We start from the raw sequence: 11,554 nt of genomic DNA, 5'->3' as shown, positions 1-11,554 counted from the left end.
CTTCCCTCATTAAACTTGTAAATAATAATAATAATAATAACAACAACAATAATAATAATAATAATAATAATAATAATAATAATAATAATAGTAATAATATGAGTTAAGTCCAAGCTTCCCTCCTTGAGGCATCGTGTTGACAAGGTTTTCACAATTTGACCACTAGTGGCCCCAAATGACATTTGACCTCCAAAAAAAAACAATAGGCTTTTTCAACTTAACGTGTCACAACTGCATACTAAATATGAGTTTGGTCCAAGCTTCCCTCCTTGAGATATCGTGTTTACAAGGTTTACACAATTTGACCCCTGGTGACCCCAAACGACACTTGACGTCTCCAGAAAACAATAGGCTTCTTTTATTTAATGTTGTACTCCTGCACACCAAATATGAGCTTGGTCCAAGCTTCCCTTCTTGAGATATCGTGTTTACAAATATTATAAGTTGTCACACACACATACGTGCCCACACGCACCCATACACACATCCACCTGCATGACTACAAAGGTAACGATTTAATCGAAACAAAAGTGAGGAGAATACGATGATGATTTAAGGCGTTCAAGAAATTCGTTGATGAAAACAAAAATTATGGTGCTCCAGCAAAAAATCTCATTATTTGTCAAGTACAAAACTTTTAGCATGTTTCTGTTTACAAACATTACATTCAAGTAAATTTCTGGTAACAATCCTGTTGGTATACCTGAAACCAGGCCTCGACAAAAAAATTGAAAACTACTCGCCAACTGGTGACCGAGATTCTACTCGCCAACACGTTAAATTAACTCGCCATTTTTTCTCGCAAAGTGTTTGTGTGATATAAGCCTAGGTTGAATGGCCTAACTTAGGATATCGCGGTTTAGTGTTACTGTTATAGTTGTTTACAGCAAAGACGATCGATTTAATTCAAAAGTGTTTAAAACATAATATTCATGCGTTACCTTTGTTTGAGTTGTCGTTACGCATTTATTTAAGTTTGTAGTTTTCCAGTTTGGTTACATCTATCGTACATCATTTAGTCGACTAGTATCAAATTAGTTTTTCGAGCTGGTGAGCAGAGCTGTCCTTAGGACCTACTTGTAACCAGGGGCGTATCCAGGATTTTGTAACCCGGGGGGCGCGAGTTACTATCTAAGCGGAGCGCCACCATCGGTTGGCGCGCAGCGTACATGAAAATTTCTGGTTTTGATACCACCCAGATCACCGGAAATGGCACTTCTCGGGCTTGAAAATGACCAACCAGATGTAGACTTTTTGCCTGAGAACCAAGTATTTCCCGATAGTTTTTTCCATCCATAACCTTTTTGAAGATTGTCACCAGTCACAAATCATGTTCGACCTCATCGCATGTCCTGTGGATCATTGCTTTTGTAGGTGATTCTACGTCGCGGCCCACAATATCCGCCGTCAGACCCACTTTTCAAGGTTCCAAGCCCATTATTTGTTCAGAATTTGAAAATTCCCATTTCTCGTGAATAAACTCACTTCAAAACACACCCCATAATGTTGCACAAAATTTTATCTATGGACAACCAATATAGAAAAACCTCTTTCAACCCCTAACAGACCGGTCACAATTGCACGAGTAGAGGGAAGTGTGATGAAGAATGTTGGTCAGAAATTTTCGAAAATTCAGACACAGTTAATATATTGGTGTAGAAATATTAAAACCTCTTATAACGGCTATTATAAAACTTGGTTGAAGGAAATGGAAAAATAGCAGATATTTCCGAAACCAAACACTACACACATAGGCGTAGGAGGCGGGGGTGGGGGGGGGGCTGCAGCCCCTAATTCGCCATTACTAATGTAAAAGAGAGTTTTGAGATAATTGGACCTCCATGCCTTTTTCTCCATCTACATAAGACATTTCGTTGTTTACATTAGCATCCCGCGGTACACTGCGCAACTTTCACGGACCGTACGGTACACGATGGCATGCGATGTAATAACCGATGCTTGCTTATATGATATTGACATTAACATGTTGAAAGCGCGCTTCTCGCTTGAAAAAATTTGGTTATTTTTTTCGGGCAAGTCCGACAGGACAGTTTTGAGGCTGTTCATCCTGGAACGCCAATTTCATGCTCACTGATATGATGTGATATCTGCTGTTTGCTTCAAAATTCGAACAGGCGCGTAGCGAGGAATTTGCCAAGGGAGGAGCGAAGCCTGTAGGCAAATTATCTAAGCGTAGCGCCACCATAACTTGGCGCGAAGCGTACAAGAAAATTTTGGCCAAACTTGCCTCCCAGATCGCTGGAAATGGCACTACCCAGGACCATTTGTTGGCGCGAAGCGTATAAGTAAATTTTGGCCGAAATGCCTCCCAGATCGCTGGAAACGACACTTCCCAGGCCTTGTAAGTTGCATCTAAGCACTTTTTATTTTGAAATTACTAGCGATATCACAAAAATAAATATGCTGAAGGGGGGGGGGGGGCGGTCGCCCCCTTCCCGAAATGCGTCATGTTCCCCGACGACACGATCGAGTTCGAGACCAGCCACAGTTGGTTTCATAGCACAATTCTACAATTGTTTAAGGCGTATATAAACACACACGCGTTATGATAGATCATATATAGTATATATATAGACCATGAGTGAGAGAGTAAAAATGGAAACGTCAAAAATAGAGTTGTCGGTGTAAAGGGTAGGGTGAGGCAAACTCCCCTTCCGAAATCCTTGATCCGTCACTGGCTACCCTGTGTATATATTAGGGACCAGGGCTGTAATGATGTCACTGTTCCTCTTTCTCTTCCCGGTGTCTTGGCGTTTTACTTCTACTCCCTCTTTTTCTCCTTTTTCATTGTTTTTTTTTTTTCATTTCCCTTCCTTCCTCTCCTCCTCCTCTTTTTTCCCCTCTTTTTTCCTTGTTCTTCTCTTTTTTTCGTGTTTTTTTTGTGTAAGTACAAACGGGTATCGCAAATATTCTGTTGGTCCGGATTTGTGGATTATAGGCCTATATGCCAGCGCTGTATAGAACAAGTCAAATTCGAATTCGAAGGGCTCCACAAGCATAAACTAGAAACTACATGAACGATGCTCAGGCTACCAAGCCAAGCTGGTACTCTCAGGCTACCCAGCCGCTGGTACTCTCAGACTACCCAGCCAAGCTGGTACTCTCAGGCTACTCATCCATGCTGGTACTCTCAGGCTACCCAGCCAAGCTGGTACTCTCAGGATACTCATCCAAGCTGGTACTCTCAGGCTACCCAGCAAAGCTGGTACTCTCAGGCTACCCAGCCGAGCTGGTACTCTCAAAATACCCAGCCAAGCTGGTACTCTAAGGATACTCATCCAAGCTGTTACTCTCAGAATACTCATCCAAGCTGGTACTCTCAGGCTACTCATCCAAGCTGATACTCTCAGACTACCCAGCCAAGCTGGTACTCTCAGAATACTCATCCAAGCTGGTACTTTCAGGATACTCAGGAAACTTAATACAGCAAAGGAATTTATTTTGTTTGCAGCTATCTAAATCCAGCGCATCAGCAAGCCGGTATTCTCAGACTACCCAGCCAAGCTGGTACTCTCAGGCTACTCATCCATGCTGGTACTCTCAGGCTACCCAGCCAAGCTGGTACTCTCAGGCTACTCATCCAAGCTGGTACTCTCAGGATACTCATCCAAGCTGGTATTCTCCGGCTACCCAGCCAAGCTGGTTCTCTCAGGATACTCATCCAAGCTGGTACTCTCAGGCTACCCAGCCAAGCTGGTACTCTCAGGATACTTATCCAAGCTGGTACTCTCAGACTACCCAGCCAAGCTGGTACTCTTAGGCTACCCAGCGAAGCTGGTACTCTCAGAATACTCATCCAAGCTGGTACTCTCAGGCTACCCAGCCAAGCTGGTACTCTTAGGCTACTCATCCAAGCTGGTACTCTCAGACTACCCAGCCAAGCTGGTACTCTCAGGGCTACCCAGCCAAGCTGGTATTCTCAGGCTATCCAGCCAAGCTGGTATTCTCAGGCTACCCAGCCAAGCTGGTACTCTCAGGCTACCCAGCCAAGCTGGTACTCTCAAAATACCCAGCCAAGCTGGTACTCTTAGGATACTCATCCAAGCTGTTACTCTCAGAATACTCATCCAAGCTGGTACTCTCAGGCTACTCAGCCAAGCTGGTACTCTCAGGCTACCCAGCCAAGCTGGTACTCTCAGAATACTCATCCAAGCTGGTACTCTCAGGATACTCATCCAAGCTGGTATTCTCAGGCTACCCAGCCAAGCTGGTTCTCTCAGGATACTCATCCAAGCTGGTACTATCAGGCTACCCAGCCAAGCTGGTACTCTCAGGATACTTATCCAAGCTGGTACTCTCAGACTACCCAGCCAAGCTGGTACTCTTAGGCTACCCAGCGAAGCTGGTACTCTCAGAATACTCATCCAAGCTGGTACTCTCAGGCTACCCAGCCAAGCTGGTACTCTCAGGCTACTCATCCAAGCTGGTACTCTCAGACTACCCAGCCAAGCTGGTACTCTCAGGGCTACCCAGCCAAGCTGGTATTCTCAGGCTATCCAGCCAAGCTGGTATTCTCAGGCTACCCAGCAAAGCTGGTACTCTCAGGCTACCCAGTCGAGCTGGTACTCTCAAAATACCCAGCCAAGCTGGTACTCTTAGGATACTCATCCAAGCTGTTACTCTCAGAATACTCATCCAAGCTGGTACTCTCAGGCTACTCATTCAAGCTGATACTCTCAGACTACCCAGCCAAGCTGGTACTCTCAGAATACTCATCCAAGCTGGTACTTTCAGGATACTCAGGAAACTTAATACAGCAAAGGAATTTATTTTGTTTGCAGCTATCTAAATCCAGCACATCAGCAAGCCGGTATTCTCAGACTACCCAGCCAAGCTGGTACTCTCAGGCTACTCATCCATGCTGGTACTCTCAGGCTACCCAGCCAAGCTGGTACTCTCAGGCTACTCATCCAAGCTGGTACTCTCAGGATACTCATCCAAGCTGGTATTCTCAGGCTACCCAGCCAAGCTGGTTCTCTCAGGATACTCATCCAAGCTGGTACTCTCAGGCTACCCAGCCAAGCTGGTACTCTCAGGATACTTATCCAAGCTGGTACTCTCAGACTACCCAGCCAAGCTGGTACTCTTAGGCTACCCAGCGAAGCTGGTACTCTCAGAATACTCATCCAAGCTGGTACTCTCAGGCTACCCAGCCAAGCTGGTACTCTCAGGGCTACTCATCCAAGCTGGTACTCTCAGACTACCCAGCCAAGCTGGTACTCTCAGGGCTACCCAGCCAAGCTGGTATTCTCAGGCTATCCAGCCAAGCTGGTATTCTCAGGCTACCCATCCAAGCTGGTACTCTCAGGCTACCCAGCCAAGCTGGTACTCTCAAAATACCCAGCCAAGCTGGTACTCTTAGGATACTCATCCAAGCTGTTACTCTCAGAATACTCATCCAAGCTGGTACTCTCAGGCTACTCATCCAAGCTGGTACTCTCAGGCTACCCAGCCAAGCTGGTACTCTCAGAATACTCATCCAAGCTGGTACTCTCAGGATACTCATCCAAGCTGGTATTCTCAGGCTACCCAGCCAAGCTGGTTCTCTCAGGATACTCATCCAAGCTGGTACTATCAGGCTACCCAGCCAAGCTGGTACTCTCAGGATACTTATCCAAGCTGGTACTCTCAGACTACCCAGCCAAGCTGGTACTCTTAGGCTACCCAGCGAAGCTGGTACTCTCAGAATACTCATCCAAGCTGGTACTCTCAGGCTACCCAGCCAAGCTGGTACTCTCAGACTACCCAGCCAAGCTGGTACTCTCAGGGCTACCCAGCCAAGCTGGTATTCTCAGGCTATCCAGCCAAGCTGGTATTCTCAGGCTACCCAGCCAAGCTGGTACTCTCAGGCTACCCAGTCGAGCTGGTACTCTCAAAATACCCAGCCAAGCTGGTACTCTTAGGATACTCATCCAAGCTGTTACTCTCAGAATACTCATCCAAGCTGGTACTCTCAGGCTACTCATCCAAGCTGGTACTCTCAGGCTACCCAGCCAAGCTGGTACTCTCAGAATACTCATCCAAGCTGGTACTCTCAGGATACTCAGGAAACTTAATACAGCAAAGGAATTTATTTTGTTTGCAGCTATCTAAATCCAGCACATCAGCAAGCCGGTATTCTCAGGCTTTCCAGCCAAGCTGGTACTCTCAGGCTACCCAGCCAAGCTGGTACATTCTCTTATGTTCCACATAACAGAATTTTACAGGCAAGATAGTGAGTGTAACCTATGTGTGTATAGAGATTAATGAGTGTGTATCATACTAGCGCCACCTATTTCATGTGCATAACAGCAAAATGTCTGGAAGAGTTTTATCATTTTTAGTCCAATAGAAAAATAAAATCGTTCAGAAGGGACGAATCCTCATCAAGAACCCAGTGTAAAAGAAAATGGTAAAACCTCAATTAATGTTGCAGTTCTCAACATAATCGTATAAGCATTCTCAATGCCATTCCATTGCACATAATTCCATTGGCATTCGTCATGAGAAAGAAGTTTAGTGAACATTTGTTGAACTTTTGCAGCGGTAAAACAATTAGGCCTACCATTAGTGTTGCTACCACGCGAAATGCATACGTGTTGTGATTGAAGTAAATATTGGGCGGGTATAACGTTGATATATAACTTATAATCCCTCAAAATCAACTTTAAAAAAAACGGCATACTGTCCGATCAAGAAACTGTAGCAAAATTACACCCATAGTTGCGTGTTCCTTATATATTTTCCTTTAAGAATCCACCCCGGCCCTCTACCCGTGAGTATGAGGGCTGCTATCGTGTACCATAGAGGCCCTGCGCCTATTGGATCCATCTCGCAAATTTTTGAGTTAGTTCAAGCTGTATGACAGAAGGCAAGTACTAGCACACTGTGCATATTGAAAAGACTGATTTTACTGTGTGCCTGCAAGACTAAACACAGTAAACCAAAGTACTCTCCATTCAGCGATAGAGCGAGTTCGTACCATACATTCATTCAGTGGCGTAGGAAGTTACTTTTGAGTGGGGGGCTGAAGACTGATGGCCGGCCTGGAAGAGGGGTCTAAGGGGAGGGGGTGTCCCCCTCCCCTTTGGATTTTTTTGCATTTCCAGGTGGCCTCAGATGCAATTTGGTGCAATATAGCACACTTCAACACCCACTCCATTTTGTAAACTTAATTTTGTATTTTCACCTGGCCCTAGATGCAATTTGGTGCTCCAAATGAGATTTTTTTCTCATTTGGAAATGAAAAAGGGGTTTTTTGACTTGCGAAGTGGGGGGGCGGAATGATACTTCCGCCCCCCCCCCACATTTTTCACTGGGGGGCTGGCGCCCCCCCCCCCAGCCCCCCGGTTCCTACGCCCTTGCATTCATTGCTATTTGAAACTAGCGCCCCTTTCTTCGCGCATCGGCTTGTCCTTTCACATTTGCTTGGTATATTGAAATCGTCGTATTCACCGTACTATACCGTCTTTACTCCAGAAGTACAGTCTCTGATCTTGTTCACTAACATATCAGTGAGTATGAGTACAGTATACAAGGTATACAGGAAGTCCTCAGATAAGTTTGCGCAAGCGCAGTAGGCCATACTTCATTGACTATACTGGACTTCAACAAACGGGCGAGAAGAAGGCTACGATAGCTGACGGTTACACCCTTATTTTCACTGGTATAACATGTTACTATGAATACGATGAGCGTCCATAATTCGGAATTACTCAATTCGAGGGCGATCCGTGAGGAAATTCAGCGGTTTGAAAGTGTTCATCCTGACATTTATGCTATTTACGATTAATTAGAACAAGTTGATGAACCGTACTTACAAGACCAACTACGAGAGCATGTTGTGTGTATTGAAGGTAAGTCTAATTGATATGTACATTCAGTCTAGTATATTTACAGTTAAAGCTAGGTACTTGTAGTAGTAGTAACCTACCAACTGCATCAGTTCTAAATCTAAGCCCCTATAGACTATACTAGTCACATATCAACAACTCTGTGATTCAGAGAGTTTCCATGAATCACACATAGTCATTCACACTTCTTGCCAGTCGTGTAACTGATCAAAATGAAACATGGTCCAGATACTCCTAATCTTGACTAAATACTTACACAAGCTACAGACATCGATGGTTAAGTTAGGCTACAAAAAGCATTATAGAGAGAGAATAACTAAGGGACTTACAAAATGTTAGTCCTACTCCCACAGACCATAATATGTGCTCCCAAGTAAACAGGATCAAATCTTTTATCTCACCAGTGGGAGTCTCCCATTTACTTTAACTGTATATAACAATGCTATGTGAATGTCATGCTCATTATAGGGTAGCACACTCTACTGTATATAGTTGTCCCATTGACCTAAAAACAGCATACTGGGTTTAATTAATAGGAGGTCCTTTCAAGCTTTAGACACTACTCTAGACTAGTTATGACCTTAAAAAAAAAAACACCTGTGAGGCCGCATCTGGAATATTGTAATGTTATTTGGTTCCCCCCATCTAAGAACTGACATACTGTAAACAGTATTGAGAGTGTTCAACATAGGGCTACACATCTTGTGCCTGATCTGGAGAACCATCATTATTGTGACAGACTAAAGTTACCTACATTGGCATGCCAAAGGAAGACAGGTGATCTAAGTCAACTTATAGGATTGTTCATGGTTTGGAGAATATTGACTGTTGCAAATTGTTTACCTTAGATCAGTCTGCCAAAACAGGAGGGCAATAGCAACAAGATTGCCAAGAAGCATTGCAAGTCAAATGCGAGTCTCAATTATTTTTCTTACCGAGTTGTTTATACATGAAGCTCTTTCCCAAGGTTGTGGTCTCTGCAACTTCATTGATGATTTCAAGGCAAAATTGGACAATACATTGTATTCTCTAAGAGAGACAAAAAAAATATATTCTCTAAAAATATTTACATTTGAGTGAAAATGAGCCCTGCACCACTGCTTGTAACAGTTTACCTGCCTTGGACATTTAATAGGTACTCGCGGTAGATTGCAGGAAATTTGAGCTGTGCAAGTGACTTTCCCACGTTCGTATGGAAAGCCGTTTAAACATTTAATAAAGAATTTCAGATATTTCGAAATAATTTCAGATATCTCAAATTAAATTACAGATATCTCCAATTTATTTAAGATATCTACAAATAATTGCAGGTATCTTAAAATCAATTTGAGATATCTCGGAATACCAGAGAATTTGAAATATCTGAAATTGAATTCGAGATATCTAAAATTGAATTCGAGATATCTGAAATTGAATTCGAGATATCTGAAATTGAATTCAAGATATCTGCAATTCTATTTCAGATATCTGAAATAAAATTTCAGATATCTCGAATTTCAATTTGAAATGGCTTTCCATACGTACGCCATTTTAACATTTATTCGGGAATTTCTGCATATGCATTTCAGATATCTCGAATTCAATTGCAGATATCTGGAATTCAATTTCAGATATCTCGAATTAGAACTGCAAATATCTTTAATTCAGTTCCAGATATCTCGAAATCAATTTCAGATATCCGAAATAGAATTTCAGATATCTCGAATTCAATTTCGGATATCTCGAATTCAATTTCAGATATCTCGAATTCAATTTCAGATATCTGAACTAGAATTTCAGATATCTCGAAATCTATGTTAGATATCTCGAATTCAATTTCAGATATCTGAATTGGAATTTCAGATATCTCGAAATAAATTTAAGATATCTCGAATTTAAGTTTAGATATCTGAAATAGAACTTTAGATATCTAAAATAAGAAACAATTTCAAATATCTCGAATTGAATTTCAGATATCGGAATTAGAATTTCAGATATCTCGAAATCTAGTTTAGATATCTCGAATTCAATTTCAGATATCTGAAATAAAATTTCCGATATCTCGAAATAAATTTAAGATATCTCGAAATTAAGTTAAGATATCGGAAATAGAATTTTAGAGATCTAAAATAAGGAGCAATTTCAGACATCTCAAATTCCCGGTTAGATTTTAAAATGGCTTTCCATACGTTCGTGTCCTTTGCAAGGCTTGGCAAATTGATTACGTAACACATCGGCTAACGTTCCAAACTAATAACTTTGAAATGTGAAGAAGTGGGCAGTGGCCAAAATATATAAATTCTGTTACAGAAATTATATATATTCTACAGAATAAATTTTATTCTATGCAAAAATATATTTGTATTGTGTGTAGGGAAAATATATATATTCTCTAACATTCAAGCTCTATTCTTTGCGAAAAATATATTCTGTACGAAAAAATATATATGCTATACAAAGTACGGAGCTCTGTAAGTGCCAACTGAGATGTTGGTGCTTCAGTAACTTCAGTGAACAGCTTATTCATTATATTGGCCATAAGTGAACAAGTACAATGTACTTCCTCGCTCAGAACCGGAATGCAGTTCAAACGTATTGTATAACAGGGAGCTGTTAGAGTAGCAGCTCCCTGGTAAAACACAGGTAACATACGTATATAGGCTATAGCAGCAGTACTGCAATCATGGCGTCCAGATATAGAGCGTAAGTAGAATAGTTGGTAGTGTGATGTTAACGTTAGACTACTCTAAACAGCATACTTATTAATTACACTAGTCTAAGACTTAGCATATTTGCTCTTCTCTAACCACAGTCTTTCATTTAGTTTGTTGCACTTCTGCAAGGACTCTATACATGAACGGAAAGAAAGTGGATGTGAAGAAAACAGCAATATAATAAATAAGCTGGTCATTTAAGTTACTGAACAACAAAACATCTCAGTTGGCACTTACAGAGCACCGTACTTTGTTTAGCATATATATTTTTCTTACAGAATATATTTTTTTGCACAGAATAGAACTTTGTTGATAGAGAATATATATTATTCACCTACAAAGAATAAAAATTTATTTTTGCACAGCCAAAACTTTTTCTATAGAATTTATATATTTTCTGTCACAAAATTTATATATTTTGTTAGAGAAATATATTTTTCGGTCACAGAATTGACATACTTTTTGAAAAGGATATGTATATTTCTTTAGAAAATACTTTGTTTTCTCATAGAGAATAAATATATTCTTGGCAGAGAATTGTTTTTTTTTTTTTTGTGTAAGAGATTATATATTTTTGACAGAATATTTACTGTAAGACAATATATATTTTTTGCACAAAATACATATTTGTTATTAAGAAAATACTTTCCATACGCCTGGAGAATATATAAATAAATACTTTAAGGGAATAAATATAACTTTCAGGGAATATATATGTGTAAAGATATATATAAATATGTCGAAAATGTATTTTTGAAGTTAACCATGTATGTATTTCGCAAGTACAGCACATATATATTTGTCCGTAATATATTCAGCTTTCTCGCGCCGTAGGAGAAAGCTCCCGAAAGACGGGAACCCTCGAAAACGGGCATTTCGACTCACAATACAGAAAACGAGAGCCCCGTAAAACGGGGGCCTTCGGCTCCCAGTGGGGGGGGGGGATGAAATAGCAAGACATATACTACTGTCATTTTAGGTCATAAAGTCTTACTGTCTATTAAGCTT

This window comes from Apostichopus japonicus, chromosome 4, assembly GCF_037975245.1.
Source record: "Apostichopus japonicus isolate 1M-3 chromosome 4, ASM3797524v1, whole genome shotgun sequence".
NCBI classification, from domain to species: domain Eukaryota; kingdom Metazoa; phylum Echinodermata; class Holothuroidea; order Aspidochirotida; family Stichopodidae; genus Apostichopus; species Apostichopus japonicus.
This window is presented reverse-complemented; position numbering follows the sequence as displayed.